This window comes from Notamacropus eugenii, chromosome 1 (assembly GCF_028372415.1).
Source record: "Notamacropus eugenii isolate mMacEug1 chromosome 1, mMacEug1.pri_v2, whole genome shotgun sequence".
Classification (NCBI taxonomy): Eukaryota; Metazoa; Chordata; class Mammalia; order Diprotodontia; family Macropodidae; genus Notamacropus; species Notamacropus eugenii.
Genome location: NC_092872.1, coordinates 725193226 through 725205420, shown reverse-complemented (window position 1 = coordinate 725205420; position 12195 = coordinate 725193226). Strand labels below are relative to the sequence as shown.

At 40.5% G+C, this 12195-nt stretch overlaps 1 long non-coding RNA gene across 1 annotated transcript; it reads left to right on the top strand.

The window, feature by feature from the left end:
• The first annotated feature begins 138 nt into the window (after positions 1-138).
• LOC140528597 (uncharacterized) lies at positions 139-6547 on the top strand. Its single transcript, XR_011975218.1, has 2 exons — positions 139-283; positions 6339-6547. It is a non-coding gene; the product is annotated as an uncharacterized lncRNA (long non-coding RNA).
• Positions 6548-12195: the final 5648 nt, after the last annotated feature.

The following is a 12195-nucleotide window of genomic DNA, read 5'->3' as shown; positions in this document are numbered from 1 at the left end:
CTCTCCCCAGTTATTCCATATAACTGAAGCTCAGTGGTCCCTGCAGTGGTTTCTGGGTGACTTGGAGAGAAGGAAATTCCTGGTTTTCTTGGATGGGTGGTGCTGATTGTAATTCTAGTTGGGTTTTTTTTTTTTCAGTTAAATTTTTGGGGCCAGATCGGTGTCATAGAACTGGATGAAGAGATTCCTTCTCCTGGGGCTAGTCACCCTGCCCTGAATCTTAGTGTCTCAGAGAGTGGCCAGAGATCAAGGAGAATTGAACCAACTTGCCCAGAATCACATAGTAAGTTCAGTTCTGGTTATTTTTGTTGGTGACATTGTCAGGATCCTTCAACTTGCTGACTCTGGGGACCCATCTCTTTGATCTCTATGTTTATTCCCATCGCCTCTATTAGGAAGTAATTCCTTCAGAGTAAGGATTGTTTCTCCCTTTTTTTTGTATTTGTAACCTGAAGTGTTTCCCAAACAATGTTTTGAATTTATTCATTCATTCACCCTAATGCAGGCCCTCTCTATTATGTACCCAGAATACCACCACAATCTCACTGAGTCCCTGAGTTATAGAATTGGAAGGAAGCTCCAAAATCATCTAGGGCCTCCCCCCAAGCAGCACTGTGGCACAGTAGAAAGAGCCCAGGATCTGTATTCAGAGGACCTGTTTTTCATTCCAGGCTATCCCTTCTTCTCTCTGGGGATTGGTTTACTTATTTTTAAAATGGGAGGTTGAACAAGATGATTTCCAAGGTCTCTTCTAGCTCTAAATGTGATATTGATCCTTTTAAACCATATTTCCACTGCCCCTACCACTCCATTCAACAAATTCCAGTATCTCTGTTGCCTTCAGGATCAAGTACAAAATCCTCTGTCTGGCTTTTGAAATCCTTCATGACCTGAATGATTCCTACTTTTCCAGGTTTCTTACACCTAACTTCCCTTGCCCCCCACTACCCCACTCTGCCTTGTACTCTGAGATCCAGTGACACTGGCTTCCTTGATGTCCTTTAAATAGGACATTTCATCTTCTAACTCTCTCTGGACATCCCCCATGTCTAGAATGCTACCTCCTCATTTCCCTTCTGGCTTCTCTGGCTTTCTTCAAGTCTCAGCTGAAACCCTCCTAGATCTTACTGCTTTTTCTTTAAGATTACCTCAAACTGCCCTGCCCATATTTTTTTTATATGTCAAGCTGTTTGTTTGTTGTTTTCTCCATTAGACTGTGAGTTCCTTGAGGCCTTGAGGGCCTGTCTTTTGTCTTTTTTTCTTTTTGTGTGTCTTCAGTGCTTAGCACAGTGGCTGGTACATAGTAGGTACTTAATAAATGCTTTCTCATGCTTTCATTCACTTCTGTATTTTACGTATTATAATTTTTAATATTTCCATCATGTCCCCTTAAGAGACTATAAGCTTCATGAGGGCAGGGACCTAGTCATTTTGGCAACTTTGTATCTCTCCTGATCCCCAGCATATAGCAGGTGTTTGTAAATATCAGTCAAAAAAATGAACACATAATAACAATGAATACTGTATCATTATAATGACCAAGCTTTCCCTCAAAGAACAAAAAGGAGACAATGTACCTCCTTCCCTTCTTTGCAGAGATGGAAGACTAAGGTTTGAAAGAATGCAAGCACAGCCTATCAGACTTGGTTGATTTGTTGGTTGGTTTTCCTGAACTGCTTCCTCCCTTCCCCTTTTATTTTTGGTAATAGTGGGTGGCTCTCTGGGAAAAGGGGGCAGGAGAGAGACATTTAAGAATGAAGATAATATAAAAAATACATTGATGAAAATTTTATAAGTCTATTGACTTTCTGAATTGATTCAGCTATTTGGCTGAAAGAGTGGCTGTTTGCTCAGTAAGAACATGGCACTAGATACTGAAACAGATGAGGATGTTATTTTCAAACTGCATGTAGACCCCCAAATGGAACATCTTTTCCAATGCAACCCCTTCTAAAACCCACTCAACAAATTGAGTTTCACTTTTAGCAAGCTCCTGGCCCTGACAGGTGACAGCAGAAGCCAGCAGTCATTTAGGCCCCCTCAGTACAGATCCTGCTCAAAGATAAAATTATTTGTTGTCTCTATTTCTTCTCCTTCCTTCCTCCCCCAACTTCCATGATTACTTGACAGCTTTTTTCTCCCTTTGTTTCCCTTCTCTTCTTTTTCCATGATCCATCTTTCCCTTTCTCCCCTTCTCCTATGTCCTTCCTTTCTTCATCTAAACATCTGTTAAGGACCTACTATGTGCCCGATGTTGTGGTGTGCACTGAAATACCAAGGCAAAGATAACACAACCTTTGATCTCTTGAAGTTGACATTCTACTGAAGCTTAGACGCAAAATTCTTAAGGGTTAGGTCTTTTTTTTGCATATAATCTATGTGGTATCCTGTAAGCATTCAATATATGTGGTGATGGGAATTTGGTATCTCCTGGATACCAAATTTGGCCCAGGAGGACTGATTTCCCTTTTTCATTTGCCTCAGAGGTCCCTTGGCCTCATTTCAGCGTCAACAAAATGGTTTGGACTAAATGCCTTCTAAGGTGCTTTTCAAATCAAGAGCCATAATCCTAGGACTCGCCTAGAGCCCTTCAGTCCTTCCCCATCAGGCCACACTCCTCTGGACTTCTCCATCTTTGCCTTCTCTCCCCACTCCCTCCCCTCCCCCCCACATACTTTCTGCTTCCTTTTACATGTTGTTTTCCCCATTAGAGCGTGAACTTCTTCAAGGCAGGGCCTGTACTTCTTTGTGCTCATATTTATATTGCCAGCACTTAGCACAGTGCCTGGCACATAGGAAGCATTCATAAATATTTGTTGATTGACTAATAAGTGTCAGAGTCGAGTTTGAATCTAGGTCTCCTGATTCCAAACTCAATGTCCCTTCCACATCACTGTGATGACCTCCCCTTGCTATTAGTAACTACTAGTAACTTAGTAGTATATAACTAGTAACATAGTTATTCTCATATATGGCTGGTAACATAGTTGTGCTAATATATAACTAGTAACATAGTTACTCTAGCATAGGACTAATAACATAGTTAATTTCATATATAACTAGTAACATAGTTACTCTAATATATAACTAGTAACATAGTTCCTCTAGTTTAGAACTAGAAACATAGTTACTCTACAAACCTCTGCGTAAAGTCAGGCGACATCTCATGCACGGGGAACCCAGGGGGGTTGCAAAGGCTGACAACCGGTTTGCTCACCACCCTGAAGAACACTCACCACAAGAAGATATCAAAGAGGCAGGTGTAGAGGAGGGAAGGGGGCACCAAGTGCAGTGGAAGTCAAGCAGTCTGTTCTGACTTCTCACCCTCACCCTGGCTGCAGGGTCTGCCTCCTGAGGGCCCATCTTCACCACTCGGGGGATCTCCAAGTTCCCTCACTGTCCTTAGAAAAGACTCAAATCTCCACTCACCCTTACTGTGCCAATGCCTTAGCCACCCCTTAGCCAGGCTCATTCCGGGTGGCATTTTTACCCAATTCTGGCTTAAAGAGCAACTCAAGCATGCCCTGGCAGAGCCCCTCAGTCAGTGTGGTTGCTTTGTGATCACTTGACATCAAGTGCCAACAGATCTCTTTGAAGATGGAAACCTGGAAGACCCAGCATTGAAGTACAGATTGAAGCTCTGGCTCATGCTAATGCTAGTTCTAAGGCATCAGTGGAGGAAGGGGAGGGGGAAAGTCAACACAGTCACTCAAGTAGCTTGGCTGGAGTGCCAGACCTTTGGAGAGGAGCCATGTAGGATGATGGAAAGAGCATGGGATTTGTAGTCCAAAGACCAGACAATCTTGTGTCTAGACCTCAAGGGGAGCTTAGAGGTTACCTTGTCCAACCCCCTTGTTTTGCAGATAGAGAAACTGAGAACCAGAGAGATCAAACGATTTGCCTAGGTAGTAAGCCATAGGGTCAGGGTTTGAATTCAGATTCTGATGCTCAACTTCAGATGCATCACGTTTCCATTGTACCACAATTAGGGATTAAATTCCAGCTCTGCCATTTGATATGTAAGTCGTTAGGCAAGCACTTATTAATTGTCTACTATGTATTAGGCATTATGCTAGGTGCTGAGGATACACAAAAGAAACTGTTCCTCTAAGAGCATAAAGCAAGAGACCTTAACTCTGCAAGGTTCAGTTTCCTACTCTCAAAAGTATGGTTGGCTGGATTGAAGGGTCTTCATTTTTTTGGGGTCCTGAATCCCTTTGGCATGGGCCAAAGCCATGGGCCCCTTCTCATAGTAAAGGTGCTAAAGGTACAAAATAAAATGTATTGGATTATAATGAAAGCTGATTATATTGACTATTCAATATACAAGTATATAAACATGGTGGGCTGCTAGGGGATGCAGTGGATAGACAGCCAGGCCTGGAATCAGGAAGACATCTTCATGAGTTCCAATCTAGCCTTAGATACTTACTAGCTTTGTGACCCTGGGCAAGTCCCTTAATTCTGTTTACCTCAGTTTTCTTATCTGTAAAATGAACCCAAGAAGGAAATGACAAACTACTTCAGTACTTCTGCCAAGAAAACCCCAAATAAGGTCACAAAGAGTCAGACACAGCTGAAAACAATTGAACAACAACATATCAACATGAGGTTAAGAATCCCTAGACTAGAACCTCTCTATGGATCCTTCTAGCCCCAAATCCTGTGATAATATAACTTTATGGAATAGTAGAAAGAATACCAAACAAGGAATCAAGAGACCTTAGCTCCTTGTCCAGCTACTAACTTTCTGTGACATTGGACAAGTCACCTGCAAAAGGAGATTAATTATACTTAATTCCCAGGGAGCCAAAAGAGATAATGTGTGAAGAAAGCACCTTGAGAAATAAAAGGAGTTATGACCCTTCTTGGCTGCCATTTTGGATTCCTCCATACTCTCCTCTCTTCCTCATCTGTAAAATCAGAAGGTGGCACTTGATGACCTCCAAGATATTCCAGTTTCCATCCCTCAATCTATCATCCTACAATCCACAAGTCACTTCCCACTTCCTGGAGTGGGTTAAATAGAAGCTGCCTAATTTAAATATTTATAGGGCAGTCCCAAGTCTGGGAAATTTGTTAATTATCTGGAGCCTAATTTTCCAGGCTTGGGCATTCCTCCTCTTACTGTCTCTATATTACAGCCAGACTGACTTACTTGCTTTTGGAGCTTTATGACATTCATTCCATCTCCTGCCTCCCTGGACCTGGAATGCACTCCCTCCTCACTGCCACTTCTAAGAACCCCTACCTTCTTTCAGGGCAGAGCTCAAACTAGGTCTGCTTCCTCCACTTACTAATGTTCTTCTTAGCTCGAGCCCTAGAAATTGTTGTGGTTTTTTTACTTAGTATATGTTTGATGTGCTCCTGTTGTAATATAGAATGTAAATTCCTTGAAGACAGGGACCATTGATCTTGCCAGCAAAAGTGAACTCTTCAATTTTTCCCCACTTAATAGTATTTTATTTTTTCCAATTACATGTAAAGATATTTTTCAACATTCACTTTTATAAGCATTTACTTATATAAGTTCATATAAGAATAAGTTTATATAACATTCACTTGATTAAGTTCCAAAAGTTTTTCTTCCTCCCTTCTTCCCTTCTCCTCTCTCCAAGATGGCAAGCAATGTGATAGAGGTTATACATGTACAATTATATTAAATAGATTCCCACATTAGTCACATTATGAAAGAAGAATTAGAACAAAAGGGGAAAACCATAAAAAAGAAAAAACAAAAAAAGACAAAACAGTTTGCCTCAATCTGCATTCAGACTCCACAGTTCTTTCTCTGGATGAGGATGGCATTTTCCATCATGAGTCTTTTGGAATTGTCTTAGATCGTTGTATGACTGAGAAGAGCTAAGTCTATCATAGCTGATTATCGAACAATGTTGCTGTTACTGTGTACAATCTTCTCCCGGTTTTGCTCATTTCATTCAGCATCTGTTCATGAATATTTTCCCAGGTTTTTCTAAAATCTGCCAGCTCATCATTTCTTATAGCACAATAGCATTCCATTCATATACCGCAACTTGCTCAGTCATTCCCCAGTTGATGGGCCTCACTTTGATTTCCAGTTCTTGCCCACCACAAAAAGAGCTGCTATAAATATCTTTTGTATATGTGGATCCTTTTCCCTTTTTGATGATCTCTTTGGGATACAGACCTAGTAGTGGTATTGCTGGATCAAAGGGTACCCACAGTTTATAGCCCTTTGGGCATAGTGAACTCTTCAGCCTTAATCCTGGGTACTTCTGCCTGGCTTTGAATAGGGAGTCCTACCTATCCATGGTAATTACTGTTGTTGTTACTGTTGTTTATCATTGTCCTGGTAGGTGGGAGCAGAGACAGCTGACAGGTGTCCCGCGGAGATGAAATCCAGAATCTGGTAGCAAAGAGAAGCTTGGAGACGACCACGAGACAGCAGAGCTGTTGCCGAACCATTTTCAGGAAATCTTCTTTGAAAGGAGTTTTCTTTGAGTCTATATTGGGAAATTATCTCTTATAACAATGGAAAATTTATCAATAAAAATTTTTAAAAATACTTTAACTTCATGGAGGAATGAGTGGATTCTCAAGAAATGTCAGCTTTAGGAATTGATTAAAATCTGATGTAACAGGGAGGGGGGTCATGATTCACACGGACATGGAGGAGCATGTGGCAGGTATGAATAAGTGGCAGCCATGAAAAATTGCACAAGAGAATTGATGTAACAGATATCAGGAAAGAGATGTATGTTGGGAAAAGAAGATGGGCCAGTTATGAGTGTGGGATAACCAACCAGCAGCCTTTGTGCTTCATTAGTATTCATACAATGTCAGGAGATCTAAGGGAAGACTTCTAGCATGAGGTACTCCCATGGAGGATTTGTGGGAGATCATGGACAAGAGTCCTCCCAGATAAGGAGACTTGGATAGATTCAACTGAGTTCAATTCAACTGATCATTTATTAAGTAGTTACTATGTGCCCAGCTCTGTGCAACACATTAGGGATATAAAGAATGAATTGATCCTTATCCAAAAAGAGTTTACATTCTTATGGGAAAGACTATAAGTACAAACAGAATGAATATAAAGAGAATAAATACAAATTAATTTAAATGCGAGAGAGGGAGGGCACTAGTAACCAAGGTTGGGGCAACTTGTCAAGGTTTCACATAGAAGATGGTATTTGAGCTGCATCTTGAAGGAAAAGGAGGTGAGGCAAGGGTGAATTCCAGGCATGGGAGATAAAGTCAGGAGGTAGGAAATGTCCTGAGTGAAGACCAAAGAGAAGCATTTGTGATCTGCAGAGTTGAGAGGGAGACCCCACAGGGATGAGATCATAGATCTATGGAAATATTGAAGTGACAAACCTGGAAACTTATGAAAAGACCAGGATGTGGGTGGAGGTGTGATCTTGTGGTTGGGACGCTGATGGCAGGTAGGGCTATTGTGTTTTATCCTGGCTTTATCACTAGACTTCCCTGCAAAACTGTGTTCAACTGGTCAGAATCAGACACTTGTCTGGCAAGGTCTTGGGGAATCAAGTGAAAGGGAGTGTCCAGTATGATACAGGAACTATTGGGAGGCCAATCATTATGGGTTTTTTTTTTTCTTTTCTTTTTTTTTTTAATTTTTAATTTTTTAATGTTTAACAATCACTGCCATACAATTGAGATTTTACCCCCCCCACACCTACCCCCCACTACTCCCCTCCCTCCCCACGACTGCATACAATTCTGTATAGGTTCTACATATACTTTCCTATTGAGTACATTTTCACTATAGTCATGCTATGTAGTTGGACTAAAATAAATGGAAGAAATCATATAACAAATCAAAACATGATACACAAAAACATACACATACACAAACATGATCTGCTACATTCTGCGAATGACTTCCATATTTCTTTCTCTGAGTGTGGAAGGCATTTTGCCTTAGAAAACCACCATTGGTATTTTTTTTTTTTTAAGACGTTCTTGTGTTATTACAAAATTCCAAGTCTACCAGAAAAAACTCTCGCACACTGTGGTCGTTGCTGTGCACAAAGTTCTCCTGGTTCTACTCCTTTCACTCAGCATCAGGTCATATAAGTCCTTCCAGGCCTCTCTGAAGTCTTCTTGTTCATCATTTCTTATGGCACAATAGTACTCCATTACATTCATATACCATAATTTATTCAGCCATTCCTCAGTTGATGGGCATCCCCTTGACTTCCAGTTTTTGGCAACTACAAAGAGTGCTGCTATAAATATTTTTGTACATGTGGGACCCTTTCCCATTTTTATAATCTCTTGGGGATACAGTCCTAGTAGCGATATTGCTGGGTCAAAGGGTATGCACATTTTTGTAGCCCTTTGGGCATAGTTCCAAATTGCTGGGGTTTTTTTTTTCTTTAAACAAAACAAAAAGCTTTCCTGGAAGAGTAAAGGATCTTATAAGTACCTTACAGATGGAGAATGGAATAAACTGAGTCGCTGTGATATTTGTGGGTTTGTGAAATGCACCAGAGTCATTGATCAATCAAGGTGATGTTACCCTGAAAGCAGCAAGAGGAAATTGTAGAGTCACGATGGGAAATTCCACCTCCCTGTTGGACAGTGGGGGAGGGGAGTGAATCATGGGAACTTGGGAGGCTTCTCTGGTAGACTTTGCCCCTCCACCTACAATAAAGAGCACTGACCCATCCTTCCATTTAAAAACTTTTTATTTTTAAAAATGTATTATAAACTTGGCAGATATTGATAAATGTGAATATTTCAATGTACAAAAAGGATTATATATGAAATATATATGAAACCATGAATTTCTATGATAGATAGCTTTTCTAAAAAGCATATATTAAACAACACAGTAGCACCCATATCACCTTGCTTGTCTGTGTTCCCTTTGGACTTCTTTCTGATCTGTTCTATGTATTTTAAAGCTGTGATAGATTACTGCATTGATCAGAATCCCCAGAATTAATTATTCCAAGTAGGTGGCAATCAGGAAAAAAAGTTTCAGGACCTAATTGCTTGATGTTTACTCTTGATGCTGCCACAATTGAGGCAAGAGTCATTAACACTAGCGTCTGTGCGTGCATGCAAAAATCAGGGATTCTAATCTCTGGGATCACAGGGAACTTTGATAAAATTGCCATCTATTGAATGAACCAGTGCAAGAACCAGGAAAAACCTGGGGCATCTTGTGTCCCTGGCTGAGGATTGGCTGGGAGGCAGGCAGGAGAGAGGGCATCTCCCCTCTAATTCCATTAGATTGTAAACTATTAGATTGGAAGCTCCTTGAGGACAGGAACTGTCTTTTGCCTCTTTTTGTATCTCCAACACTTAGTACAGTGTCTGGCACATAGTAGGCACTTCATACATGTTTACTGATTGATTGATAATCAATTGGCAGGATAAAAGAGTGAAGGCTCTTAGGAAAGCCCTTATGTGGAGCCATAGTGAGTGTCCAAAGAGGAAAAAAATGGTAGAGTAACAACCAACATTTATGGAAGAATCTTAACATCTGAAAAGCTTTTTCCATCCATTAAATTAAAGCAGGAGAAGTGGATGAGGAAGTATCCCTAGAAGGGCGAAAATATAATGAGCAGATGAGAGAGTAATTTTCAGTTTCCTGACACATTCAGTTTCCTGACACATCATGGACTTGGAGACAGAAGGAGGCTTGGGGTCTTCTAGTCCCACTGTCTTATTTTACAAATGAGGAAACTGAGGCCCACGGGAATGAAGTGATTGTTCATGGTCACAAAAGATGTCCTGCTTATTTCCCTCTGCTTTAAGTTCAGACACATCTTCCTATATTTCTCCAAATTCCTCCAACTTATAATTCTCATGGGGACATAATACTCTATTATATTCATAGAACATAATTGGTTCAGCTGCCCTTCCATCTAAAAGGTCCATCTTTTAAAATACCCTCTTAAATCTTTTCTGGAGATGTTATATGACTGTAAGTGATGAAATGCCACCATTTTGAGGGAATCAAAGTTGCAGGTTGCCCTAAAGCCAATGGAGAGAAGAATGACAGGGTTGTCTGAGCTATAGGATTTTAGTATCTATGTAAATGAGATCATCAAAGAGGTGAGGTGAGGCCATCCAAGTCATGAGCCTCAGTTTTCTCATCTGTATAATGAGGCTTCTGTACTAGGTGACATCTGAGATCCCTTTCAGCTCTGAATCTACCACCCTATGTTGAAATCAAAAAGGAAATCCCAATGCTAATGAAGTCTTCATTACTGAAGCTGTCCTCTAAGTTTCCAAATGAAGCTTGGTTCTCTAGTTTCCTAAACCAATTTGCAATGACTAATTGATGTTTTCTCTTGGGCTGCCACCAACGCACAAGCAAGAGTGAGCTCTTTCTTCTCCTACTACTAGGAAAGGGATCCGAAGAGGTGACTCTCTGTTTGAGTAGTGACAGGTTCGGAATGTTAGATCTTCCTTCTCCACTGGGCCCCTGGGGATTACTTTCTGAAAACAAACCACCCACTTCCTATGAACAGTCAGCAAGCATTTATTAAATACCTATTATGTGCTGGGAACAGGATACATTTAGTCTATTAACTAGCACTTATTAAGCACCTACTATGTGTGGGGCACCATGATGAATTCTGATGAAAGAAATAAAGGGAGAAGATAGCCCCTAACGGGGAAGACAACATGCAAATAGCTATGTATAAACAAGCTATATGCAAAATAAATTGGAGATAATAGAGAAAAGGACCTAGAATTTAAAGGGGATCTGGAAAGGTTCTACCTTTCGGAGTTGACCAAGTTTGAAAAACAAAAGGAGAGAAAGTGGAGATGGGGTGTCTTCTTCCTCCACCCATATCGCTGATAGCTTACAAGCCTTGACTTCCTGACCAGGGAGTCTAGGTCACATAAGTTCTAAGAGGCAAAACTAGTATTTGAACCAAGATCAAGGGATACGGGGCTTGAGTAGGAAGTCACGTCAGAAAATCTTTAGTTCAACTTTCTCTTTATAGTTAAGGAGACTGAGGCCCAGGAGATTTACATGATTTGCCTATGATCACACAGGTAATAAGTTTCAGAAGTGGGATTTGAATCCAGAGCTTTTGGTTCCAAATCTAGCATCTATCAGAATTTCATAGAGATGGCAGTTAAATGAAAAAACACCCTTGGCCCAGAAACCTACAATTATTCAATGGCGTTTAGTTAAAATTGTCAGGTATTGAGGTGACCTGTAAAACAAAAGACAATAAAATCCTTTGCTGCGTGTGATGTTTTTTCTCTGGCTTCCTGGGTCAGCTCTGGGCCCTAGGAAGTCACCACAGAGCCCTTGAGTTTCTTCTTGAAAGTGAAAGGAAGAGAAAGGAAACCTGAATTAATGAAGAGCGAAGGAGAGGCTGGAGTGGGTGAACCCTTAAATCGCACATCAACCTGAAGAGGAGAGAAGGGAAGGCTTTGAAACATATGTTGAGGGAGTCATTGGGGTGTGTACATGTAGGATGGTAGGGATGGCTTGTCTCTGTGCAGCGTGTAAGTTGGCAGAAGTTGTGTGTGTGTGTGTGTGTGTGTGTGTGTGTGTGTGTGTGTGTGTGTGTGTAAAACACTTGTGATTTCATCGGTTCTCTGTATGGGACCTCCCTTTGCCAATGCTGAGGTAAATCTGTAACTCATCTGTAACTAATAGTTTTAATAAGTTGCCTGAGCATAATGAGAGACTCGCTGACTTGCCCAGTCAGATTTTGTATGATTACAAAGCCAGTATATGTCAGAGGGTATAGTGGAGAGGAAAAGCAAACTGAATAATGTATATACCAGCAAGTTTAAAGAAAAAGGATGAATTTTTACAAAAATATAATCAAATTGACAAAACTAGAAATAAATTATCTAGACAAACTCATGTTGAAAAAAAGAAAGTGAATAGGCCATAAGTGAACAGCCACAGAAAAGAACATCAGAACCAGGTGAGTTCACAAATCAATAAATAAACATTTATTAAGTACGTACCATGTGCCAGGCACTATGCCAGGTGCCTGTTCTGTTAAGCATTTAAAGAATAAATAATCTCTACGTTTCTGTAAACTACCTTCAAAATTAGAGAAAGAAGGTACTCTATCAAACTTTTTATATGAAACAAACAGGATCTTGATAAAACCAGGGAAGGATAGTACAGATAAAGAGAGCTAGAGATCAATAACACTAGTGAATATTGATGCACAATATTGGTACATTGTCAAT